At 46.0% G+C, this 20,488-nt stretch overlaps 1 long non-coding RNA gene across 7 annotated transcripts; it reads left to right on the top strand.

Moving 5' to 3' along the window:
• The first annotated feature begins 12,925 nt into the window (after positions 1–12,925).
• LOC125514384 (uncharacterized) lies at positions 12,926–17,578 on the top strand. 7 transcript variants are annotated; one of them, XR_007286387.2, is made up of 7 exons: positions 12,926–13,496; positions 13,590–13,795; positions 13,975–14,149; positions 14,228–16,284; positions 16,510–16,554; positions 17,159–17,210; positions 17,315–17,578. It is a non-coding gene; the product is annotated as an uncharacterized LOC125514384 (long non-coding RNA). The 7 variants fall into 7 exon arrangements; XR_007286389.2 differs by having other exon boundaries at positions 13,975–14,575; positions 15,356–16,284; XR_007286390.2 differs by having other exon boundaries at positions 13,590–13,693; positions 14,038–16,284.
• The last annotated feature ends 2,910 nt before the right edge of the window (positions 17,579–20,488 follow it).

Genomic DNA, 20,488 nt, shown 5'->3' with positions numbered 1-20,488 from the left:
TCCAGCCTCCAGTCTGGTTCGCTCCTAACCTAGCCGCCGCTGGATAGACCGACACAGCACTTCCTCGCGCCCTCGTTGGAGGGCGGTCGCCGGGCTTCAAGTGAACGGAAGGACAAGAAGATGAAGATCCAACCCTAGGTGTAGCCTGCGTGGGAGGCAGCGGCGGCAACATGGGCATGGCATCGAGCTTGCGCAAACGGACAGTCGCAGCTTGCAAGAGTAGCATGCGCAACGAGCAGGTACATCACATCCCTGATTATATCTAATTCAACTCTTCAATTTCTGGCCAATAGGTAAACCTGACGGTGTTGTAAAACTGCTTGTATGTAGGGAATCTATGAGAAAATGAAACCAATTTCTACTTATTTTATAACTCCTCCAATCAATACTGAACTGACTGAATCTGATGTATCTAATCAAGTTTCCGGTGCAAACATACAAGCTCATGTTATTCTTGAGCCTGAAGTGTCTAATGAACAGACTGCTAATGAAGGATTTGATGCAAACATTTTACATGCTCCTGGTGATGAACGTATAGTGTCTAATGAGGGATCTAATGCAAGCATTTTGCAAGCTCATTGAAGGATTTACTGTCTAATGATGATCTACTATGTTGAGAGAGACAGAGATTTGCAGGCATTGATGACAAGCAAATTATAGTGCATTTTCATAGCTTGAGGAAACGTCGAGGCCATCTACCAGAAAGTTCCCGTATCATGACAACATAGCATAAATACTTTTCTAATCTGTTGTTTGAAACTATTGGCATACTTGTGCAGGATATATATATTGATATGCAGTTTGCGCACTAGTTATACGTGCAATTACACTTCGATATTTTCAGCCAGAGAACGAATAATTCAAGCAGGTACAAACCATGTTTGTAGTCCTTGTACACCATGTTGCATTTTGTGTTTTTTGGTGCTTGCATCATTTAGTGTTTATAATCTGAACTACTTTGGATCATTAGCTGGTTTTCAAAGTGCATGTAGCTTCACATTTCTCAAGTTATGTCGATTTCCGGAGTGCAAGTGCCTTCGTATTTTTTAAGTTAAATGTTCACCCCTGGTAACTTGAATTCGTGGATCAGCCACTGCACACAAATCATACACGAATGCCAGTATGAATTAAATGAAATGCAGGGACTTACCCTAGCTCGTTGTACAGGCTCACTGCAGCTCTGCTTGCGCTTGGGATGTTCCATGTACAAGTCCATGTTACCACTTGCTTGGATGTGCAGGCCTTGTGCTCCTTGCACCCCCCTCTGCATTTTTGACACGGTGAATGGTTGATCAAATAAGAGGAATCGACCTTGATGTTGTACCAGAGGACAGATACTTACAAGGTTATTCGGGTGTGCAGGATGTGTACCAGATGCTGTAGCGCCATCATGCTTCGCTAAAATATGGATTTTCTAGTTTCAGATGATATCTCTAGAAGAAATAAGAGTTAAGGTCAGAGTTGCATAGGCGTGTAAGCTAAGAGAGCAGTGAAAGGATATCCAAACATCATCAGAACAGTGCACAAGGGAGTGATGTGTGGATACCTAGTTCGGGCCGGCGTTTGGCATGCTCGCCTAGCTAGAGTGTGGGTCACTTCAGAGCCGTTGAGGGTGATGCGCTGGCATTGGCTGGCCGTGCACGGATGCAGATCTTGAGTGGCAGCGGAGCGCTACGATGCGGTGGACGAGACCGTTGGTGAAGCCCCAACGGCCTCGGGGGGCGGAGGTGCGACGATGTGCTCGGTGAAGTAGCCCCGGTGAGAGACGGCGTCGGTGAAGCGCACCTGATGCGGTGGAACTTGGTGTCTGTGAGGCACGTCGATTGCGGCGGCCGACGTTGTCGGTGGACCACCCGGTGCGGTGGACGAGGGCGTAGATGAGGTAGCTCCGGTGCAGTGGTGAAGCGCGACCGTTGTCTTCGTCGTCGTTGTCCGGCACAGAGGTGGGGAACGGTTGGGAAAGAGACGAGACGAGGGGCGATTCGAGGGTTGGCGGTGAATTAGGGATTTGAGCAATCTGGGCGCGGAAGGGGACGGTGGAGAAGAGAGATTTTGCAGGGCTGGAATTGGGGCCGCTAGATATTTCAATCTGAAACATGGAAGCGCGAACTTATATTGTCGTCGTCCTTTTTTTGGGGGGGAGGGGGGTGGGTGGCTGGGTGCTATGCGTCCGTCCGACACACGCGACCACCCCGACAGGACTATGCTTCGGTGCCTTAAGGCACCTGCCTTTGTGTCCATGACACATATGGGCCCAACAGGTGGCTGGCCCACATGTCAGTGACCCAAAGGCAGTTGCCTTTAAGGCACCGAAGCAGCGTCCACCCCGACACGACCCTGGTTTGCCTGGTGCGCCTACATTTGAGAATGCAAACGAATCTTTTTTCATTTGCAAACGAATCTGTATGTATTACCATGCCCGTGTTTTCCTTGCAATAATTAGTCATTCAAAACGAGATACTCCATCCGTTCACTTTTGTAAGTCGTTTCAAACAACTTAAAATGAACTGTTTTGCACATTGTCTGAAATGTCTTCAAGGTCTTATAAAAGTGAACGGAGGGAGTACTATAAATTAATTAATGAGGAGTTATTTGAAAAAAAATCGAAATGGTACCCACGCTAACGTGGATTAGAGTGTGTGTCACATAATTAGTTATTTGAATTAGAGTGTGTGTCACGTAGTTAGTTATTTGAATTAGAGTGTGTGTCACGTAGCGATCTCCAATTCTAACGTGGATTTCGCATTTCACTGTATCCACGCTACTTTTTAATGCAAATTCATATATATATGATGAACACCATGGTAGTGAGAAAACTTTTGGATGGATTCAAACATATGACCTACAAAATAGCACAACAAACTGAGTCAATGTCAACTTTTCGAAACTTAGTATGGCACGAATTCGAAATAATTACCCGTATGCCTGGTCCTCGGTTCAAATCTTACAATGTACACCGAATTGAAACATCGATATTAAGTCTCGTACTATGTACATTCAAATATTGTTTTTAGCCCCCCCCCCCCCCGCACAAACGCTACATACTTCATGTATCGGTCAATCTTCCTCTCCTAACCACCTTAGGAAGCTATCGGTTTCCAACGCACGTTCATTCTTTCTCTCCATGTTTCGATCTCTAAGTCTCTCAACTACACAACCCCTTTTTTCCACTCTGTTACCAAATGTATTTACCTCACACACCCGCCATTGCACCCCATGCCGAGCTCTCTCTCTCTCTCTCTCTCGCCCCTCTCCCTCTCACCCTCTCTCGCTAAATACATGCATTGCCTATCTAGACCCCCAACCTCTCGTGCATGCGCACGCACGAACGTTGTATATCTAGGTCACTCCCTCGAGACTGTCTCACTCTTTCTTCCGCACGGCGGGCCACACTCGCTTAATCTCGCTCTCTTTATCTGAGTCTCATTTAACCTCGTTTTCTTTCACACACAAATGATATATCTCCCTGTTCGGGCCTCGATCGACACACTCTATACTCTCTCACGCAGATTGTCTATCTAGGTCAGTCCATCCAAGCTGCCACCACTCTTTCGACCTCATGGTGGGCCACGCTCACTCAATCTCTCTCTCTCTGTCTCTCCGTATGTCTCGATTGACCTTGCTCTTTCTCGAACAAAAATGATATATCACCATGTTTGAGCCCAATTCAACCTATTCACATTGTATACTCTCTCACGCACATCGTCTATCTAGGTCACTCTCTCCAACCCGTCTCACTCTTTCGATCGCACGGCGACCCTATGTGATCGGTTGACCTTGCTTCCTCCCACGCACAAAATATATCTACACGTCTGTGACTGGATCATCTCTCAAGCTCTATCTTACAGCCCTCACCCTTGCCAAAAAGCTCAATCGGACAATATCTCTCCAGAGCATATATATTTGTTCAATGAATGTCGGACCACACTCACTTTGTCTCTCTATCTATATGTCTCTCGATTGACCTCGCTTTCTCACACTGTATCTTCCACGCGTTGAAGCTACTACCTCTCCATCCCTCGCAAATCCGGAGCTATTTACATTGCGAGGGGCACTCCAACCTTGGATTAATTTGTGTAGGCATTTATTCCGGTCGGTTTAGATTATATTTTCGTAGCATTCGGCCCACAACTACTCCAATCACCATAACGGGTAATTAAGCTACGGGGAGCACCTAATATGAGCACCGGGGAGCCGTTGGATCGAAGATGCAGCGGCACACACGAGGCCTGAATGTTTTATTTGCAAAAAAACCTTTGGAGAGTTTGGAAATTGCGCATAATTACAAAGACTACTCCCAAGCCATTGGATCTCACTTCCAACAGTGTAAAAACTTGTATCACCATAGTATCTAAGCTGCGGGGTGGATGTGATATTCTATGCCGCTGTCATTTTTGTTCGTAAACTTGCAAAAAACGTGTAACTCATGCCGTTACTTGTCTAACCGCGCAAAGTGTTTGTTCAAAAAAAACCATCCTACACTGAAATATCGAAACAACACACGGGGGTCCCACTTGTCATTAATCAAATTTGGACCTAAAACTAACAAATCTGAAAGACGGGATTCGAACTAGCAACCTGGACTACAAAGCGTAAGTCGATAGCCTGAAAAAATGAACGGTTGTTGGCTTTGTCCCATAGCTTGATTTTATACAGTACTTGCGTTGAGTAGAGTAGAGGGAGTGCCTCGTCAACACGTGCATGACCGTTATCTCACTTACTGGTGGGTCCCAGGTCTGCGATCTCAATCTCTCTTCTCTCCATCGTCTAACCTTTGCACGGGCACACACAAAGAGCGGCGCTAGCTTGCCGTGGTGTTATTACAACTAAAAAACTTGGAAAATAGAAGAATCGCCTAGAAAAAGAGACGTTGTGGCTGGTCGAGACGGAGCTAACCACATCTATCCTCCGTGCCACGTTTGCATGATGAAGCTGTGTGGCTAGTGGGGTGTTTTCAACCGACTGGCTGGGTCCCGAGGTCGAACCATAGGTACTACGTCTGATACAGTATATTTTTACACGCACATTTTTCCTCCGTGCCGAGACATGGCACACCCTACCGCGCGGTTTCGGGGTCCTCCCGGGTGGTGCACGCATATATTCTTCCTGACGTGGGACGCCCTACCGCGCGTTTTCTGGGTCCTCCTCGGTCGTAGCGCCAAAGCAAGTAAATGAGTCGTCAAATCACGAAAGACCACCTTTCCCGCCGAGTACATCAGTGAAGCACGGTGGCTAGCTAGTTGGGCTAGTTCGACCGATTAGCTAGGCCGCCGCCACATTTGTTTTTTCACCCCTTTTTATCTACTTGCCGGCAGGTAAATTTAAATATCCACCGCGGTGTTGCTCTGGTGTTTGGGTGTGGCAGGATTTTTAATTTTTTGATTTAAGGGAGCAGGCGCGGCATGATTTTTAATTTTTTGATTGACGGGAGCAGGCGCGGCAGCAATTAGTCACGATGACTCCGCCTGTACCCACTGCTCCCTGATGTGAGAAGTCGTCGACTGGTGTTTTACCGTGGTGAAAACCAAAAGATTCCCTGCTCCCTCCGCCTTCCCGTAGATTGCATTGCCTTTCAGCCGTTTCGCCCCCTTTGCTTCCTCTCCCCATTGCTTCTACCTGGTGCCATGGCGGCGCAGCAGATCACGGAGTCCGAGGTGAGGCTCCTGACACAGGAGCTCCATGCCAAGGATGCGGAGCTCAGGGCCAAGGACGTGGAGCTCCGTGAGCTCAAGGAGGAGAGGAGTGCCATGCTCCTCCGTTATGTGCGGGAGTTCACGGAGCTTCAAAAGCGGCAGGCGTCCACCACAAAGATGCTCGAGGCGTCGGCGGCGTTGCTGCAGAAAGCGGGAGATACGATAGGTTGTCAGGGGAGCCGGCTGGAGCGCGAGCGGACCGATCGTGACAAGGTCCAGGATCGCCTCAGCCACTTGGTGAACCAAGTTGCCACGCACGTGTTGCGGCTGCGCGATGCCTACCGTCATGCCAGCGCGACGATGCCGGCCGTCGGGCTAAACCCGTTCGACCAACCGGTCGACTTCAATGAGCTGCGGCTTCCTGACCTGGTCTCCTTCTTCACCTATATCTCCGAGGAGCTGAGCCGTCTCCGCGCAATGGTGGGGGCTGAGCTGGACAAGGAGGGGTTGCAGGTTGCCGTTGCCATTGCCGGGCGAATCCTTTCAGGGCTCCGTCACCGGAATCCATTCGTGCCATTGGACGCCGTCTTTGACGAGCTGGCTCCCGTCGACCGGGAGCGGGCTCTGCGGGTCGTTGCACCCTGCATCACCAACGTCGTGCGCCTCGAGAAGCAGAGGGACTTCGGTGGTGTTTAGGCGCCCTCTGCATGGGCATGTCCATGTCTCGGCGCAACATGACCGTTGGATCAAACTCAGACGGTGCAGATCAGTCACTGTAGCACAAAGCGTGTGGGTGTGTTTGGTTGTATTCTCATCTCAATATAGTTGTTTCCTCTTTGTGTATTTTTGTCAACCTACTAGTCTGGACTCATGCACCCTTCATGCACTCTGCCAAACACCCAAAAGTGGGCCGAGAAGGGAACTTTTGATCCCATCCCATGCACCCTTCATACACCCTGCCTAACACTATTCGTGCTTCATATGGTTCATGTTTCGTGGATACTGTAGCACCGTACTCTCCGTGCGTTGTGGACCTAGTTCTGTTAACATTGATCTCACTGTTCATTCTCGACCGGACAGTCGAAAAAGCGGTACTATGTTACATATAGGAGTAGTTGACATGCGCACAACATCATTTGTTATCGTCATATCTTACTACACTAGCAACAAGATTGTGTAGTACTGACGTATGAACCACTGCACATGCCTAGTAGTAGGAGCACTGTGTATGTTCAAGTGGCTGCCGTGTTTCGCACTCCTCCGTCGTAAGAGTGGAAACGCTTGCTGTAATCATTTTTTTTCTGAAAAACAGTGGACACGCTCTACCATGCGGATCCTCCTCCAGACATGCACTAAATTACTCACTTTCGCCGACATGTGGGACATCCAGCATCGGGGTCCACCGGCCATGCACTAAATTACTCCGTAGTAGAGTGACGGTAGACTACCCCGATCGAAGCGCTCTAGTAATGCCCAATGAGCCGTCAAATCACAAAACCCCCTCCTTTCCAGTAGTAAGTTGGACAGACGAAGCAACCATCATTTCACTCTTCTCTCTTAGCTTCCTCTCTACCCAACCCTCGCTTCTGCCTCATCTTGTTCCTCATTTCTTCAAGAAAACCCCGACCTGCTTCTGCCATTGTTCTTCACTCCCAAAGAAGGAAAGGTGAGCGCATCAATGGTGTTGATTCTGGCCAAGGCCCGGTCTTGCAACCCCGAGACTGATCCTATAACTCCCTCTCTTTTCTTCTTTTGGGTTTGTGATTATGGTTTCTTTTCTTTTATTTCTATTTGACAATTTCTTGATGGACGCTGGAGCACCGGCCGAAGTGATGTGTATGGCTCTGGCCAAAACCTCGAGGCTCATGGTACGAAGAAGCGCAAGCACCCCGCCGAGACTACCGCAGACAAGCTCAAAGCCATCGCCCTGTCCAAGCCCCCCTCTCCGGGATCCCTCATTAAGCAAGTCCAGGTAATATCTCTTCTTGACGATCTTTTTCTCGATCTTGATCGTGTTTTTTCATCTAACACGCAGTACTAGTACTAGTAGTACACCTTTCTGGGTGATCTTGCATGTGATTTTTGTGTGCCAAATGACGGTTCTAAATTTCTCTTTTGACCAAAACATGCGAGAGGTTGACACTGATTTCTTATAGATTACTTTCAACTACTCCCTCTGTCCCAAATTTCTTGTCTTAGATTTGTCTAGATATGGATGTATCTAATACTAAAATGTGACTTGATACATCCGTATCTAGACAAATCTAAGACAAGAATTTTGGGACGGAGGGAGTACTTTATGAACATCAATGCTACCTTTTAAGAGGGTATATTTGCCTCAGTAACTTGTGTTATGGATATTGCATGTAATCCCTCTGCTCTCATGCCTTTGAAGACATGTTCTAGTGTCTTTGTTCACTCATTTCTGTGTGTATATGTAGTCATATATGGAGTATAATATCGAAAATCATCTTATATTTCTGAACGGAGGTAGTAATAAAATATGGTTTCTGTTTGAATTAGAACCAGGTCCGCGGTGGAGATGAAGTTCTCAAAGTCATGCCGTGTGAACTGAAAGACCTGATGATGAGTTCTACTGCTGAACTATCCAGCTGCTGTGTCCTCATCGCCACGTGTCCTGAACTAGTGTTTTCCTATAGCATTGTTGTCAGGCGTGTTCTCGAGGTTGTACTTGACCACAACAATTTCCTGGCCGTGCCTTCGATTACGAAGGGTGTGGTTCTTGTAAAGCTTCCCAACAAATCTGATGCGGCATGTCTTCATCATCATGTTTATGAGTGGAAAGACCACTCTGTTAGATTCTCCAAGGTTGACAAGATGGTGATGGTGCATGTAGACATCTCACACGAAGTCCATGGCCTAGTCAGTTATGCGGGGTTCATCCTGTAGGTCGGTGGCAAAAAATAGTTTGCAGAGTTTAGTTAGTGCAACTTTGCTTGTCTGTAGTAAGTACTATTGTTCAGTACTTGATTTTTGTTTGTGAACCCTGTATTGTTTATTAGTACTGTCGTTTTTGGTGTGTGGTCAGTCCTGAGAATGGTCTATGTTAATGTCTACCCACTCAATTCAGTCTGTATATTTTGAAGTATCCATATCATATTTTTTGTGAGGACGGTCTATCAATTATGGTTACACTCCAATATTTGTATGCATTGTAGGGTTTATCGCACCCACCAGGATTTCCAGCCCCATGGATGTTCGGTCCATACGATTTGTCACGACCTTTGAACTGTCTTGCTTGTGGGAGTAGGCGGGGCCCCTGCATGCCACGCGTAGTTGGACGATCAATCTTCTGTTTAGTACTTCAACATAGTGATTTCCTGGTAAGGATTCACTCGTGTCACATCAAGTAAATCTTATTGATTTACTGTCTAAATCTTATTGATTTAATGTCATGTTTTCTTTCTTTTCCTGCAATTTTACTATGCAGGATTTGCCATGTGACATTCATCACAGAATAAACCGTTTGGTTTGCTCTACGATGGCTATTTTTTCAGGTTTCACTTCTCATGTCGTGTCAGTAACAAAGGCACCGTCCATCACTTATATTACTGGAAAAAATTGGATCAGTCTGTTGTCTGAGTACAAGCTGAATCCCTATGATGAACTGCAGTTTGGTTTAACAAAAACGCCACAATTAGTCCTTCTCGCGTTTAAAAGAAATGAAGAAAAAGACTGGATCACGGTCACGGATCCTAGTCAAGTTAGAAAGCTAATCATAGCAGACCAGACACGATCGCCGTTGTCTCGCACCGATCGAGCACCGGCAGTTGCTCTAGCACTGACAGCGGCAGCAACTCAGTCTGATCCAGCTGAGGATTGGGCACCGACCGCGTCAACGGATCAGTCTGATCTACCGGAGGATCGGGCATCGACACCAGCACCTGCTCCGACACCAGCACCAGTTCTACAAGGAGCACCATCTCCGGCAGCACCAGCACCGGCAACAGACTGGGCTGCAGTTCGCACTTCATATACCAAAGTCCTTACAAAAACCGACATGTCCACCTTCTTGGTAAGCATTGGCCGCCCAAGTGCTTCGTTCTTTTTTCTTTCCATGTTGTTTCACATGATTCACTGTGTTGATCTAACTGTTTGGGTATGTCTTCTTGTTTGCAAACAGAGAATTTCTAGAGCAACGAGGGAGTCGTTCAACAATCCGGGCGATCGCGGCCAAGTTTCTCTTACCATGCGCAGCCTTTGTGTGAATGAACCTGCTCAATATACCGTAAGTACAAAGGATGGTCGCATGATGATTGATGCTAAAGGATGGTCAAGGTTCAAATCTAAATCATATCTTGCGGTAGGGGATGATGTCAAAATCGAACTTTCTCGGCAAAGAGAGCTGGTCCAAATCAACTTTCAAATTCTTCAGTAGCAGCACGCAACTGCCGAACTGATCTATCCTCCGAGAGATTTTGATGTAATAATCTGGCATGGTGAAACAAGTGTCCTGTGTGTATAAGTAGTACGACAGTATTATTTATCACATGGTATATCATTGATAGAATTGCAACTCTGATTGCTGGTTAGGAACTGTCGTTCGATTTCATTCCAACAGCTGCCATGCTTTATTCAATTTTGTTTATTCGCCTTGCGACAACATCTAAAACCAGCGCCGTACCGATCGCTTGCAATATGAAAAGCGCTGAAGTAGAACACATGGCCCCCCAAACATGCAGGGTCGGCCTGCGGCCCAAAGTCCAGAACCGTGAGCCTATCTGAGTATTATATTCTCAGCTGAACCCCCATAATGCCCGTGCGTTGCAGAGGGAGTATATTTCTCGGCAAGGTGAGCCTGTGATATAAAAGATTTGTATATTTCTTTATAGAGAGAGTATCTCTCTGTCAAAAAATATATTTATGTGTAACTAGTTACTCCTGTCTTTCTACTTCCTTTCGCTGATATGTGGGGCAACCGACAACGGGGTCCACGTGCCATATGCACAAATTAGAGTGCACAACTTCACGGTAGACACACCCCAGTCGTAGCACCGCATTAATGCCCAATAACCCATCAAATCACAACCCCCTCTTTCCAGCTTTAGCAGTAAGCTGGACGGACGAAGCGGCAATATTTCACTGGGCCTGAATCCCCTTCTCCCTCATCTGCTTGTTCAGAGAAAACCCCCTCTCGGCGATTGCATAGGGTTTTCTCATGGAGAACCAGGTACGAATTCTTCATCCATCCCCGATAAACCCAAGTCCCTTGGTCGTAGGTAATCCTAGGATGGCAGCCGCCGCCGTTGATGCATTTTTCTTCCTACTGAATCTAGTGTGTTTCATTTGCAGTGCCCAAAGTGCGAGTACCCTACAGGTTTGCGCCCTCGGCGAGACGCCACACTTGTTCCTTCTCATCCTAACACATCATTTTGAAACGTGCACAGTATGTTTCTAGAATCCTCTTTTCTATCTGGGAGGGTGGGGGTTTTTTTGAACATGTTGTGTTCTCATATTATTTTTCCTACAGTGTATTATTTGCTCTGTCAGAACACATGTACTCAAGATGCTCGGCCTTGCCATAACTGAATACACTAGTTTAATGGTCACAGTGAAGACAAACCATGGATATAAGTTCCGAGTTGGGTTCATGAACCAAGAAGATCGTTGCTTTTTTTATGGCCGAACTTGGATAAACTTTCTCAAGTGTTACGGACTGAAAGTTGGCGCACGAATGTTGATGGAAATAGCAGAACCTGGTCTCATCTTCACTGCGATCTTCTACCCCGACGTCGTTCCAATTGTTCATCCATGTTAGTTTTGTATCTGGTTCTTTCTTGTTGCCTCGATTACTTCTTAATCCACTTATTCTGTCTAACTAACCACAATTTAACTTTAGAAGTAGCAATGAATCTCTCACGAAGATGCTACTTCTAACTAATATTTTCTTATAATTGGTGGCACGTGTAGGTTTTTTTAGAGTTAAGCAGTCTGCTCGTTTATTACTCTGTAATAACTCGGCTGTTACTAATGGCACTGAAGTTGACTGGATCGACATCCACAAGTTCGTACACTTTATTGATCGTCTTGATGTCCTTGTGGGGCGTTTCAATGGTGGAAGGCCACGTGGGATATGTGTGCCACTGCTGCACTCGTTGAACAGGTTCAACTGTGTCGAGAAACTTATGGTACGAGCTGTTTTCTGTTATATGTGTTGTTCATAAACTATTGTTTATACACAGTTTTACAGCTGTGATCTTCTTGAAACAGGAACTGCCGAGTTCTATTGTTCCTATACAGATGCCTGACCATGGTCGGGTCAGACTTGCGCTTGGTCACAACATGATGTTTATGTCGACCTACTCAATTCCCCTTGGAGGTGAAAAGATACTTATTCATGGGTGGTCTCAAATAATGAAGGCCCGTCCATCTTGGAGAATAGGACAGAAGATTATGTTCATGCTTTTCCATGGCTCTAAAGCGAATATCCTGTTTATTGACCATGTTGCGAGATGAAGCGCTTTCAGAAGGTTGTGGATGCGCGGGGTGGCGCCTGGGCCTTGTCCTGGGGCTTGGCGGCCTCACCCTTGGTTAACTGTAGGCAAAGTAGCACTGTTCGAGACGTGCTTTTTACGGTTGAACCTGTATAAGTACTCATACTGCTTTCAGCTTTGCTTGTTAAGTGCCCCTGCTGGTTTCAGTTAAGGTTGTTAAGTACTCCTGCTGCTTTTACAGTCTGTCGTGTTTCTTCAGTCCTGTCTTCCTCCAGCCGCCAAAACCAAGCCAGCGCCGGCGGGGCCGCCTGCTTCCGCCTCCCACGGCTGGCTGCGCCTCAGCGCACGCATCGCCGCCACACCGTCTCCTAAATCGTTAACGCCGACGTCCTCCGCGCGCTTTGGTGCGCTCGCCGCGGCGCCGCCCTCTCGCGTTGTCAACATGGTCAACAAACAACAGGAATCGACAGAAGTACGTGGAGAGGATGACAATAGGGGCCCACCACGTCAGCGTATGAAAAATAAAATGCTTCCTCCTAGTGTTTTCCTGACATCTGGGACCCACGACATTGTGAGCATATTCTAACCTATAAGGATGCTAGCCGACCCTCCTCCACGGAGCTCCCCCGGATTGGCGCATTCGTGGCCGTTGGATCAACTTTAACTTTGGTTTTGATCGTTCGATAGTTTGATTACTGGTAATTTTTTGTCACAACACAGTTATTTTTTTTGGCCTATGACTGGTGGGCTCTTCCCACGCATGGTTTGGCTGGGTGAGCCGTCCCGTGTCCGCTAGAGATTCGCCAACCACTCCGTGCCCGCCACGAGCTTGACGGGCACTCGTGCAGAACCCCCCGCGCCCTGCGCCCCCTCCACTCTCTCCTCTCAGCTCCCTCATCTCCAACCCCAAACCTTTCCCCACCCCTGTAGCCGCCTCCCCGAGCTTCTCGCCCCCTCCACTCCCTCCACGCCGCCTCCTCCCATCTCCTGACGAGGCAGCTCCCAAGCGAGGATCCGGCACCTACCTACACTGCCGCTGTCCATCCCTCCTCATCCTGGATCCTGCGGGCTGAGGCGTGAGGCTGCGGAGGCAAGCTTCTCCGGCAGCGGGGGCAACCTACAGGCAAAGGGTGACCGGCGGCGCTTGACTCGATCTGCGGGAGATAATATGAGAGGGAGGGAGAGAAGGAAGGAGAGGAGGGAGAAAGAGAGAGGAAAGAGGAGAGGGAGGTGCAGGGGCGGACGGGAGAGGGTCACCGGAAGGAGCGCCCCGGCTCGTCGTTCACACCGCCCAGGAGGAAGAGGAGAGGGAGGTGCGGCAGTGGATGGGAGAGGGCCACTGGAAGGAGCGTGGCCGGCGTCGTTCGCACCACGCTGGAGCAGAGATGCCTAGCCCTCATGCCCGCAGGTTCCTCCTCCTTCCTTCCCGCTGCTCCTCTCTTTGGATTAGTGAAGCTGTACTGCATGTTGGGTCAGTGTCATGCCCGTTGTTGCTATGCAGCACTTTACACAAGTCAACCAACCAATTCAATCTCTGTTAGCACTAGGAGAAGAGCATTTGCAAAAAGAGAAGAGCCCCTATAATCTACATTAGTCGATTTGAGGGTATGTTGAATGTGATATTTAATAAAGATGGTAATTCTTGCTATTCAAAGTACACAAGTGGTTGCCCCTGAGGTCTCCTCCTTGTCCGGCTTGTTCATTAAGGTAAGATTTTGATTGTCTCAATTTGTCGTGTAAATGCTCATATTCTGTTAAGTTCATGTGTATAAATCAACTGGCCTGAAGTGTGTGCTGTGAATTTCCTGAAGGAGATCACTTGAGATATTATATGCATTTTGTGGATTGTTGAGTTGCTTGGTTATTGGAATACCATGCCTGTGCAGGTCGGCAGGGGGAAGGTCCAGGGTGAGACCTTCAAGATGGATTTGATGTTGCTATTATTTCAGTTTGTGGACAGAGGATGTGATTCCAGCAAGACAGAGACGACGGCAATGACAAGTGAGATTTCTGTTAAGGAGTATTAGTAGATGTTCACATGATCGCTAGAAGCATATGAAGGTATCCACAATGATGGTTGCTTTCTTATCGACACATGATTTATTTATAATTATTGATAATGTACCTTTGTGATCGTAGCCACAATCCATCTCAATGTGTAGTTTCTGAACGTCCATGTCCATCGCCAGCTTAACAGCCTGTCAGAGCAACTCAGCCACTTCAGGGCTACAAACCTGATCAAACACATGAGACGCATCTCCTCTGAAAGCTCCATCTTGGTCTCTAAACACTACACCACCACCAGCTATACTTCCCGACTTTGATCTCGCACCACCACTCCACCAGCAGTGAAATGAACCTTGATTTGAACCATTCCAGTTTGTCTCTGGTTGTACTCTATTTGGATCCAAATAGAGTAAGAAGAAAAAGGAAATGTATTGCGAGCCAGCAGGGCAAGATTTTGTTCGGCAAGGGCATTAACTGTAGGTAAGCAGATGCAGTGAGCCAGTGACCAGAGAGTCTCGTGATCAGACTGTGGGTGGTTATTGTTGCACTATTCATATCTCCCCTGTTTTGGGTATAGTCCAGTAGCTGAAAGTTTATGTATAGTCAAATGTAATTGACTAACTAGAGAGTTCATGTATCTACATGAAAATAAGCTAATACAAATGAAAAATTGTTGAATGCATTTATCTTCATTCAGTGTGTGCCCCATAGTTAATGCAAGTTCTTACATTAGAAAGAAAATGGATAACCATTCTCAAATGCTGACACTTCTTAGAACTTCTCTTTTCATAACATGTGCAACTTCTTACTTCATGAGCATGTAGTACAGTGCCAAAGATTTGGGATGTCACATATAAATAGATTATATTGCATGGCTTTTTGAGAATAAATGTCACAATGTTTCTTTGTTCCCTAATTTCCCTCCTACTTTTTCTTCAGTTTCCTCAATACACTTTCAACTACTAATTATTTCAGTTTACTCTGGACATGCCATTTGATGCAACATAGTTCTCATGATACCAGTAATCTTCAATAGACAAAGGAATTTGTGCAGAATGCAGAAAATAAATAAGCCAATCTTTTACCCCTATACATAGACAGTATTTAATGATGTGGTTAGTAAGGCCTTCCTTTGGTGGCTAATTTCTTTATTGTGATGCTTGAAACAATTTTTTAAACCGATAATGATTCTAGAATAAAATAGACCAATGATATTCTGACCTACGATGAGGCTGGGGCACGTCTTCTAACCTGCAGCAGACTGTACACGTAGCGGGGGCGCCTGTCCCGCTATCGGTCCAGACCATGGGCGCAGCTTGGTCGAGCTACAGCGAGTGCATCTGATTCCAACACATCAAGATGAGCTCCCTCTTTTATTATTCTTAGGCAATGAGGTGTTAGGCCCGATCTTTTTATTTGTTGCTTTGATGAGTGTTGTCATGTTGTGGAAAGGCAACATGTGCTTGATATGTGGAGTTGGTGTTGAGCCTGGCGGTAGTAGACAGTCGCTTGATCTGAGAGTTGATTCATATCTTTTTTTTCTTGAAAGTGTGAAGACATTTCTTAGATTGCTTCTTGTTTTTTTGATGTATTTTGTTCTGCTGATAAGTGGCAGGAAAGAAAAGACCTGCTTGAATTATAGAAAGTGTTCTAAGAAAATTATGTGAATGGAATATGGACTGCATATACATATGATGCAACTCTTTTGCATCCGGAGATTGGATTACAGATTCCTCATGTTTGTGTACACAGATTTCCCAAAAGTATTACGTGCTGCACATATTCTTATTTCTTTTGATTAATTTAGAGCAATGTAGGTGTGAAGGCTGCCGATTCAAGTCTCAACTCAAGCAAAATTTGATTTTTTTTATTGTTCTGTCGATGTAGCATCTGAGACTGACTTACTTAGAGACCCAGTTCTGCTCTGTAATTTCAGAATATATGTTGTCATGTGCTTGTTTCTGCTTTTGGTGTGTGCTTTCCTATCTAATGTTTTCTTCTTGCTTTTGGAATAGCTGCATATGTTTCCAAATACCAAATGTTTTCTTCTTGGTTTTCAAAGAAACCTTTTGACCTTCTTATTATACATGCAGGTTCATGATACTGAGGTTATCGGCGTTCTCCTGCAAACTGAATTAATTCCTCTGTGCTTGCGTACCATGGAGATGGGCAGTGAGCTATCAGAAAACGTATGTAGCTAACCATCTCAATCGTCATCTAAATATTATCACGATCTTCCTTTTTTTGTTTAGCCTAGCAAAGGTCAAATTGTTTCTTCTTTTCAAAAAGTAAATTTTGTTGTCTGAAGTTCGTTTGGAACACTATATTACGAATTTACTAACTATCAGTTCACAAGTTCTTGATTATCTATAGCCTACTCTGCCACGCAGTGATCCGGCCAATTTTTTCCTCAGGTTGTCGTTTGCTCATTGTTGTCCTAGCTGTGCTACTTCCTTCTGGTAATGCACTGCTCCTTAGCTTCTTTCTTTGCATTTCTTATGAGTCCTGCGTTTTGCGTATGTTGCTGCCTCTGCAATTGATAGTATGTGCTTTCTTTTGCTTGGTATAATTTGGTGGGTGTATTTTTTGGTGCTAGGCCTACTTTTGTGTATGGTTTAGCCATCTGCATATACCATGGGTTGTGCGCTTGTGTGCTGACGATGATGTTGGCATGGTTTATTGTCTATTCTTTCTGCTAGATTAGCTTACAATCAGATTGTTGTAGTGGAGCTAAAAATACATTGGCTGGCTATGTCTCTTAGTTTGGCAGAAAGCACAACATGTCAAGTTGATCGGTGGCCATCTTCCTCAGTTTCTGCATATTTATTATTGGGAAGAGAACCAGGCTACTCATCGATTAATAAAAGCTTTATAGCTCTGTTCTCCTTCCATTCATTTCTTCAGTATTATTCTCTTAGATTAAAGGTATTATTGTGATGCCGTCCTATTGTTCTGTATGTATTGGATGACCATTCAGACATGTTTTAATGCGTTGATAGATAGATGTGCTTTATGTCTGCATTGTTGTGCCTGTGTTCTTACGTTTTTCTCTGTGTTTTGCAGGTTAGACGAACTGCTGTGTTCCTAGACCTGCAGCTCATTTCTGCTCCTCAAGGTTTGCTCTCCTTTTCTTCTGCATGTGCATTGTTTGTGGTTGTAGATACATTTATCTTCCTGCGCGTAACTAATGTCTAGCCTTGCTGAAAATACCTTCATCAGAGATGGTGTCCACGCCTTCATCATAGCTGGTGTCCACATGTTCTTCAGAGCTCGTGTCCACGGCTTCAGCAGAGCTACTGTCCACACTTTCGTCAGAGCTAAAACAACATAGACTAATCAAGTCACATTACTGTGACGACGTGTAAATCAGCCCGAGGTTTTGAATGGGACTTTACACCACCAAATTAGAATGTGTGTATATATATCTCATTGTACACAGCTAAACACCATTTTTTTGACTAAAGGAGATTATGTTTACTATCATATGTACTTGCCCACAAGAGGTCTTTTATCGTCGGGGCTTGTTACAGGCATGATCAGTTCATGATTTTAAAATATTTTTATACATGTATCTATAAAAAATTGTAAAAGGAATTGTTGAATATATTTAATTCTTGTAATCATGTAGGTCATCTTGTGGTCTGTGGACATTTAATTTTATGGAGTATTTCATAGGAGGTATTTTGTCAGACACTTCTACACAGATATTACCATTACACTTATTCTATGTTGTATCACTATTTCAAGACTAACTCTGACTATTAGGCTATAGGATTATATGATAGATTTTACAACAAAACTAGCTATCATTATTTTTGTGGACTTGAAATTGAATGATGATAATATATGAAATCGAGATTTGGAAGATGACATAAACTACATAGATCACACGGATTGTATGATTCTGGATAGACCCCTAGGAGCGGAAACAACATAGATCCTGTCATTGTTTTTTATCAAAGGGAGTTAAATTTGTTACTATATGTGCTTGCCCATAATTAAACCAACTAAATCATAGATTTCCCTTTCAATGTGCACATGGGTTCAATGGGTCTCTGCGCATTTGGAGCAACGGGTCCCCTAGAGGCCTGACAATGGACGGAAGAGGGTCACCGGCGCCGGTGAGGTCAGGTGCGACATGGTGGTTGGTGGCAGCTCGATCTACTCCTGGATCCTTCTTCTTCCACTTCCCCACCGGTGTGGTCGCACAGGTTGATGGCGTCTTGATCCACTCCTACATCCTTCTACCACTTCCCCACCGTGTAGCACCGCATCGGTGAGGGAGCATGGGATTGTTGGCGGCGACCGGAAACATGATTTAAAATGGGACCTTATACCACCAAATAAGAATGTGTGTGTGTTTGTGTGTGAGTATCATTGTACACAACAACACACCATTTTTTGGCTAAAGGATATTTCATTTATTATTGCATGTGCTTGCCCAGGCATATATTTTGTTTTAAATAAGACTATACTATTAAGTTAAAAAGTGTATATTCATATCATTGCACACAACGATCCGTGTTTTCTATTAGAGGGGATTAAACCATGATTTTTCGTTTCATCGCGGACATGGCTTTAGCGTGCCTCTGCGCCATTTGGCGCAACGGGTCCACTAGTATAGTCAATAGACAAGAGAACAACACAAGATCGGCTGGCACCTGGGACGTAGCTACTCGAGCAGTATTTTTTTTGTTTGATATTGTTGAGACGGAGCAGGATTTGAACTGGGCTGTGGCCCGTCTAGCCCAGGCTTATATTTTATGTTCACCATGTGACCAGCCCAACTATTTTTTCTTTGTGAAAATGAGCCCAGTTTATTTTTTCTGAAGAATACCCAATCCAGGCCTACTTATTTTTTACGCCCTGATGGGCTGCAACTCTTTCAAGACGCCTGCAAATCTTGAAAGTAACATGAAATGAGTTGTAAATATAAAAACAGATGACAAATTGGCAATTACTTTATAATTTCTGAATTTTATTACATTTTCAGATTTCTATTTCACTGGGCATTAACCTAATTTAAATATATCTTCAAAGTACTTTAAATCTGGCTGAACATTTCAGTATTAAAAATAGTTTGGAACCCACAGAAATATAAGAAATTGGCCTCGGCCAACAAAAAAAAACAACTGCAATAAATTGCATAAGAAGTTGCCATGAGCTATATATAAATTATTAAAAAAAGAGGGAGTGGTCTGACTTGTGGGCCTGTTTAGTTGACGCGTATGCAAGATTTTTTTAGTTATTATATACGTCAACAAACGATTTTAGCAGATGTAACAGTTGGATGTCAATCCAACGGCCGTCGTGTTTATTCAATCTCTGATCTTCTTGCTCCAGCCACCAAAGCAGCGCCGGCGGGACCGCCTACTACCGCCTCCCATGGCCGGTTGTGCTGCCGCGCAGGCCTCAGCGCCCCCTACTACTCCCACCGCTGGCCAGGGCATCCCTCTACTCACCCACACCCCCTGTTATTCTGTGGCGACGACAGCCTCACGCCGTAGCCGAACCGGTGAACGCTCGTACTCCTCTCCGCGTGGGCATCCACTGCCGCGTCTTCCCCGGCTCCACGTCGTCCCCTTCCTATGCCTCGTCGTCGTCCACCGTTGTGGTGCTCTCGACGCGGCGTGGTCAATGTGCTCAACGACCGACTTCCATCGGAAGAGTACTGTACGTGGGGAGGCTAACAGCTGGGTCCACGACAGCTGCAAGGAAGTGCCTCCTTATTACACGGAAAATAATTATTCCTCCACCTGACAGCAGGGACCCACCGGACGGGCCACCAATATTTTGCAAAAAAAAAATCGTTTCCCCCTGACTGCTGGGACCCACCGGACGGGCCACCGTATTTCGCGAAAAAAACGTCCCCCCCGCTGTCAGTTCGGACCCACCGGAAGTGCCTCCTTATTACGCACAAAAAAATGAATACTCCCCCGGCTAGCTGGGACCCACCTTGGTGGGAGGCTGACTTGTGGGCCTACTAAGTTGACGGGGACGAAGGCTTTGTCAACTTAGTCAATATGAACGATTCTAGCTCCAGTGACCGTACGATGTCCATCCAACGACCGTAGTGCTTCTTCAACCTCTGGTCTTCTTGCTCCAGCCGCCCAAAGCAGCGCCGGTCGTGCCGCATGCTCCTGCCTCTCGTGGCCGGCTGTGCCGCCGCGGAGGCCTCATCGCCCCCTACTATTCTCACCGCTGGCCAGGCCCTGCGGCGACGGCAGCCTCACACCGCAGCCGAACCAGTGAACCCTCGTACTCCTCTCCGCGCGGGCTTCCACTACCGCGTCTTCCCCGGCTCCGCGTCGTCCCCTTCCTAGGCCTCGCCGTCGTCCACCGCCGTGGTGCTCTTGGCGTGGCGTGGTCAATGTGGTCAATGACCGACTTCCA

The sequence above is a fragment of the Triticum urartu genome, chromosome 6A (genome assembly GCF_056163025.1).
Source record: "Triticum urartu cultivar PI428250 chromosome 6A, HENAU_Tu73, whole genome shotgun sequence".
NCBI lineage: Eukaryota > Viridiplantae > Streptophyta > Magnoliopsida > Poales > Poaceae > Triticum > Triticum urartu.
The sequence above is the reverse complement of the archived record's forward strand: the minus strand, read 5'-3'. Positions and strand labels throughout refer to the sequence as shown.